This window comes from Puma concolor, chromosome E2 (assembly GCF_028749965.1).
Source record: "Puma concolor isolate L17-30 chromosome E2, mPumCon1.1.hap2, whole genome shotgun sequence".
Classification (NCBI taxonomy): Eukaryota; Metazoa; Chordata; class Mammalia; order Carnivora; family Felidae; genus Puma; species Puma concolor.
Window position 1 is genome coordinate 3025788 of NC_141681.1, and position 6630 is coordinate 3032417.

At 57.9% G+C, this 6630-nt stretch overlaps 1 long non-coding RNA gene across 1 annotated transcript; it reads right to left on the reverse strand.

Moving 5' to 3' along the window:
* Positions 1–1773: 1773 nt before the first annotated feature.
* LOC147573302 (uncharacterized) lies at positions 1774–5881 on the reverse strand. The gene is made up of 2 exons (XR_015244598.1): positions 5342–5881; positions 1774–3875 (listed from the first exon to the last, which is right to left on the reverse strand). It is a non-coding gene; the product is annotated as an uncharacterized LOC147573302 (long non-coding RNA).
* Positions 5882–6630: the final 749 nt, after the last annotated feature.

Sequence of the window (6630 nt, forward strand, 5' to 3'; positions counted from 1 at the left end):
CGTCGTTGACCCACGATGTGCTTTGGCCCGGGTCTTAGGTCCTTATCTGCGATTTGGAATGAGGCATGGAGGCTGCCTTGTGCTGCGTTGCAGAGATAGCGCGGGGCTGTCTCCCGGGAGGAGGCAGGGGGCCGGGGTGCTGGAGGGGAAGAAAGGCTGTCTCCCGAGAGGAGGCAGGGGGCCGGGGTGCTCGAAGGGAACAAATTCAGAGCAACTGTGGTCCGGTAGCCGCTGCACACCTCAGTCACCCAGGAGTTCAAGTACCACTTCCCGGGCTCCCTGAGGGCCGCTCAGACTGGCGGGGGGCCGGGGGCTGAGGATGGAACGCAGACACCCTCCCTTGGTGATACCCGAGGCAGAGTGAGTTTGAGGGGCCAGATCGGCCTTTCGCTGCAGAGCTGAACTGTTGTAACGGTGTCAGCACGATTGTCTTTGCTGTGTGTGCTCCCTGCACTGTCCCCTTCCCTCCTTCCTCTTGGCTGTCCGTGTCGGGTGTGACTACAGCCTCATGCTGAGTAGGACCCCATCCTGCGGGTGACCCCCGTCCTACAGGTGACCTCAGTGCTATCAGTGACCCCTGTCCTACAGGTGTCCCCATCCTGTAGGTGACCCCCATCCTACAGGTGACCTCAGTGCTACCAGTGACCCCTGTCCTACAGGTGCCCCCATCCTACAGGTGACCGCCATCCTACAGGTGACCTCAGTGCTACCAGTGACCCCTGTCCTACAGGTGCCCCCATATTACAGGTGACCGCCATGTCTTACAGATGACCCGCATCCGACATTGGCCTCCCTGCCTCAGACTCTTCACCTGTCACCCAGGGGAGTTAGCAGCCTTGCTTACGGGCTGGCTCTGTGACTGAGGAGTGAATATGTACAGCCCTGTGCATCACACCCCCCCATGGTTTTCCTGGTGCTGCTGCCCTTCCTTGGTGTCTGCTGGGCTCAGAAGCTCTGGGCAGACATTTTAACAGAGATGTAAAGACAGATTCAGAGAGACAGGTCCTGGAGCACTGGCTCCTCGCTTTGAGAAGCCTGTAGGGTGGCAAGGTGGGCATGATGGAGGCAGAGAGGGGAATGCATGGGTGTCTGCTTCCTCAGGAGTGGGACCCTCTGGGACACAGATGGGGTGGCCCCCCGTGGCTGTAGGAAATTGGTTCCCAGGTCCCTCACTTTTCAGAAGAGGAGTCAGCTTTTCTGCTGTGGAGTTTTAGACTGGTACGCTCCATTTGTGATTAGCAGGAATTACTAGCATTTAATAGTGACGACGACAGGGCTGCTTGTGGGATGTGCCGGGCTCCAGGCGGATATTTCTGCAGGACTGGGGTCTTAGTAAGCCATCTGAATGACCCCAAGTCAGACTGTCAACACCATCCTGGTGGCCCAGTCACATGCAGTCCTGCGTGAAATGTACTGGCAACATCAGTGGTGCAGGCTTGGCCGTAGAACCCTGGGATGGCCCACCAGGGGCAAGTCCCCGCGCTCCTGAGAGTGTCTGGCCGACCTCCGATGTGGAGGGCGGAGGGAGGGGGGAATGAGGTCCGAGGCTCAAATGGACCCCCTCCTGGCTTGTGGTGGCCCGCTTGGATGGCACTGCCTACCTGGCTTGTCCCAGCTGCTGGAGGGAATTTGGAAGATTTGGGGGAAGGGGCCCCCTGAGGTTGGGCCCTGGGGTAAGGGCCCCGCTCGTCCAGGTCTAAGTGATAAGATGTTATATCAGTTATACAATTATAACAGTTTTAATTAGAACTCTGACGTTTATGACAGTAAGTAATATTCTTGTTATTTATTGGGCATGGTACCAGTTGGGAGTGGAGTCAGCCAAGAGCGGTACAGACTGGAAAAATAGTGCCTAATGACAATGGGCGTTGATTTCTCTTCTGCGTCTCAGGAGTCCTGGCATGGGCTGTGGGGGGCTGGTGGGCACGGCCACCGCACAGTCTTGGGGATCCAGGCCCTTCTGGCTTACCTCTCTGCCCTCCCGGGACGTGGCCCCTGTGGACCAGGATGGTGGCCATCATGTCCGAGTTCCAGGCCCTGGGGTGGAGGGGGGTGCTCTTTAGTTCCTCTGCCAGAGGGGCACCCTCCACATGGCTCTTAATTAGAAGGCCAGTTCACCTCGGTCAGGTCCACTCTGTGGGGCCCAGGGTCTGCGGGACTGCTTCATCCTGGGACGCAGGTGACTCTGATCCCCTCACTTCTGGCGCCAGCCAGCGCCCTCGGCCAGCACAGAGCTGTCTCCGCCGTTCCCACGCTCCTGCCCGGCCTCCCTCTCCCTCTCTGTGACTCAGGCTCTTCTCTCCCTCACCTTCTCCCTCTCTCTCTGGTGTTTATGATTTGCTCTGCTGGAAAGTAGTGGCGCTGACCCTTCCCCACAGGGAAGAGGAGAGATCGGCAGGGGTTGGGGGGAGGGCCCTGGTAGAGGGAGGAGAGGTGACCACCCACCAGACAGGAAGGAATGTCCCTCCTCAGCCCCGGACTTTCTCTCTCTCCTGTGATGTGATGCGCGTACATTTGGTTATTTTCCTGAAGGGTGTGTGAGTCATGCTCGAAGCTCACCTTTGCCCCCTCCTCTGCCGGCCCCCTGCTGCCTGGAGGTCCAGCTCAGTTCAGCTGAGTGACTGTTTATTCAGCCCTTTCCACGTGAAGTATTTGGGGCTATTTCCCTGGGAGAGTTTGCCAGAACAAATTAGGGGTCCAGAATGTCCAAGTGTTGTCAAGGTTCTTGAGACTGGCGGCCAATTTGCTTTCTGTTTTCATGGGGAGGGCAGGAGGCTGCTGTTTCTACCACATCCTCACCAGCACTGGGTATTCTGTGTTCATGTTTTACAAGATGTACCCTTTGGAGACCAGTTTGTCTCAGTTATCCTCCAAGATGAGGGGGCCGGGCTCTCCTAGGTCTTGGGCTGAGCAGGGCTCCTTGAAGGAAGGCAGGGGCGCTGAAGGGAAGGAAGGAGGGAAGATGGGGACTCTGTGCTCTGCTGGACAAAGTATAAACCAGTACAGACCTTTGGGAGCTCAAGCCAATTCTTTCTGCTTGGACGGGTCAATCCTGTGCATCCTTGTACTCAGCACACCCCTCCCCTGACATGGCCATCAGTCCCCAGAACCTATGAATGTGTTACCCTGCACAAAAGGGACTATTCAGATGTGGTTGAGTGAAGGACCCTGAGGTGGGGACTTGGTCCTGGATGACCGGCCCCATATCATCATGAGGGTCGCTGTAAGACACGCACCCAGGGGTCAGAGTTGGAGAAGGACTGTGGTGACAGAGGCAGAGTTGGAACGAAGGATGTGGCGTCTCTGGAAGCTGGAAGAGGTGAGAAGCAGGTTCTGGAGCCTGGAGCCTCCGGAACGAAGCAGCCCTGCCCCCACCTTGACTTGAGCCCGCTGAGGCCCGCTGTGCACCTGTGCGCTCCAGAGGAGGTTGGAGGCGTCAAGTTGTGCCATCTTGGTCCCTGAGTGTGAGACCATGTGTTGCAGCCGCCGCAGGAATGGAATGTAGCCAGCAGCCTGTTTCCCTGCGTTTGCTGAGGTCAAACGGGGTGCTCGTGGTGGAGGGGGGCTGTGGAGAGTGGTGAGACCCCGGAGGTGGGACGGCATGGCGTGGAGCAGGCGGCAGGGCTGGGAGATGGCAGACTGGCTGTGCACGGAGCGCTGTGGTGGGGGGAGCCCCAGTGCTGAGCAGGAGGACAAGGCGACACTGCGGCCGTGATGAGGGCGGTGCACTTGGAGGGGAGGTGGAGTGGTGCCCGCAGGGGCCTGCGGCTTGGTTGCTGCTGGCGCTCGGTGCTTCAGCCCAGGTGCTGCTTCCCTGGCCATGGCCCGTGTACCATGCGCTCAGGGTGGGTGCGCTTCTCCACACGAATGTTGTCCTTCAATCAAAACGTTTACACATTTTTTTACAATCCGCACGCACAAAACCGCGACATGCACATTTCAAGAACAGCTTCAAGTCTGCAGATAACATGAAGCGCAGTCAAGTGCAGCCCGTGATGGAGGCCAGGAGCCGGGCGCAGGGACAGAGGATGTTTGTGACTCCAGATCGAGGATGGTGTTGCACCAGGGACTGGGGGCAGGGGCTGTCAGGTCCAGAGTGCGGGGGAGGGATGCTGCCTGCCCTTCTATCCCAGAACCTTCAGGTTTGGCTACGAACACTCAGAGTACCGGAAGGAAGGCTCCGTATAGGGCGCAATGCTTTGGGTGTGGCTGGAGCTTGCCCCAGAAACCCCTCCCTGTCATGGGGATGGTGACCTGGCCTGAGTCCCTTGTCCCAGAGGGTCCGAAAGGGCCCCTTGAAGTCTTTAGCACCAGCTGAGTGCCAGAGAAGGGTCTGGGTTCCCTGAATAGGAGGTTTGTGTTGTGTCAGACATGTTAGAGGCCTGGGCTATAGCAGGCAGACTGGAGCAGAGGAGCCCAGGGTGTCCGGGCCCCCACGTTGATGAGCCAGCCCCAGGCAGCCGGGTCCAGGTGGCTGCCCCCTTCCCGGGATTGCTGTAAGCTCAGGCCGGAGGCTCCAGGTCCAGTGTCCCCAGCCCCTGCTTTACCCTTGCCATGGCCACCTGCAGAGAGGGGCCGTGCTCGGAAGATGACACCCTAACCCACTCCAAACCGCCAGCCTCAGCACCGCCTGGGCCAGCCTTCCAGATAAACACAGCAGTGTTTCAAGACTCCGCGGGGAGGTGTTTGGGCCTGGAGTGGGGGAAGGTTTCGGACCGCCCTCTGAGCCCAGCCAGGACCCTCCCGCTCCTGGGACAAAGTAAAGCCACAGACTCCCCTGCATCTTCCTGCTGTTTCCGGGTCTCGCAGCGGAGGGCGGCTTGGCCCCATGGAGGCCCTGGTCCCCTCCTGGAATGCAGGGTGTTGTGGAAAAATCGAGCCCCGAAGTGCTCACCGAGGGAACGCCAGCTGGTTCCATCGGTTCCCCCTTCCCAACCTCCTACTCCCCAGCTTCTCTTTTCCCTCAAAAGAAAGAAATATCAAAGCCAGAGAGAACCCTACTTAGTCGAGAAAAATGACAGACCCGTAAGGGCATAGGACCACCAGGACCTTTACAGGCGCTCGTCTGTTTGCTGGTTAAAAGAAAGGTGGTCCCTGTGCTGAGGACCACACACAAGCACGTTTTAAGCGGCTGACTTTTGAGTACCTACAATTTACCAGATTTTTTTTTTTTTTTTAACTGAGGCACAGCTTAAATATAATCAAGTGCTGTTGTGTGAAGCGTGCCGCCCGGTGAGTCACCGCATGGTGTGCCCCTGAGACACACAGAACTTGCCAGCACCCGTGGTGGGTCGGGGAGCCCTCGTCCCCCTTCCTGGTCCACACCCCTACCCCAGCTTACCACCGTCCCGACTGCTAGGCCCGTCGCTTTGCTGCCCGCGAACTTTGTATCCGTGGAATCACACAGTGCGTCCTGTTCTGCGTCGGCTTCTTCCACGTGTCCTAAGTCCGACATCCATCCGTGTGGCGGGGCGTGGCGGGTCTGCCCTTGTCTTTTGCTGGACAGAATTCTGTTGTGAGAGCGTGTCCCAGTGTGTTTGCACGTCCCCCTGCTGACACACATTGGGGTTACTTCCACTTTTTTGGACACTTTGAATAAAGCCTCCGCCAGCCTTCTTGTTCAGGTCCTTCATTGTGTCAGTGCCATGGGAGCCCCATGACATGTGTACGGTTGTTAACAGCCCCGTGTGGGTGGGAAACCGACGCACGACAAACTTTAGTGCCTTGTCCAAAATCCCAAAGTAAGGAGCGGGGTTGGGATTCCAGCCAGACCCATGTGCTGGAGAGTCAAGCTCTTTGCAAAGGCACAGCGTTTCGGGAGCAAAGTAGCCAGAGACTCAGAGTCCAGGGTTGTGAAGCATGGGCAATTTATCTGCGCGGAGAGTCCCCCTCCTCCTCCTTGGCAGAGGGACGTCTGGCCCACTCCTCACTCCGCATCCTGTCTGTCCCCACCCAAGCCCAGCTGTGCCCCCGACAGCTGTATTCGATGTTCCGGGGAAATTCAGGCTCTCTCTCAGCTGCTGGGGAAAAGCCTTGCAAATCCTGTGACAAACAGCTCTGATCCCGTGTTTAATGTGGAGCCTGATGTCGGTAGCGGCGAGCGAGGGCGCTGGCTTTGGGAAACACGATCGGTGCCAAGCCTGGAGCGTGCATCTGGCGCTCGCCAGGCAGCCAGCCCGCTGGTCCCCAGCTGAGCATGGCTGGAGGCTGGACAGCTTCACGGTGGCCTCCAGGCCGGGTTTGCTGACCCTGGGTGGACATGAGCAGTAATGAGATGGCCACGTGAAACGCCAGCACAGCCCCCCTGAATGCGAGCCGGCTTGTTGTTTTCCGTTGTTCACAACTGGGGCTCATGGCCTGAGCCGTCTGCCCCACAGGTCCCTTATCTGAGTCCCTTATCTGAGATCCTGGGGGCCGTATCTGTTTCAGAATTCAGGATTTGTGGGATTTTAGAATGTTAAATCATTGCTTACATTGTATATCATTAACAGCCTTGTGGGACTCTGGGCATTCTGGGTAACGAAACTCCCTCACTTTCTGTAGCACACTGTGTGGGTTTGCAGCTGTGACCAGCCTCCCTACTCCTGTCAGGGACGGCCCTGTTTCTGAGTGGGTGTGCTGCAAATTGGG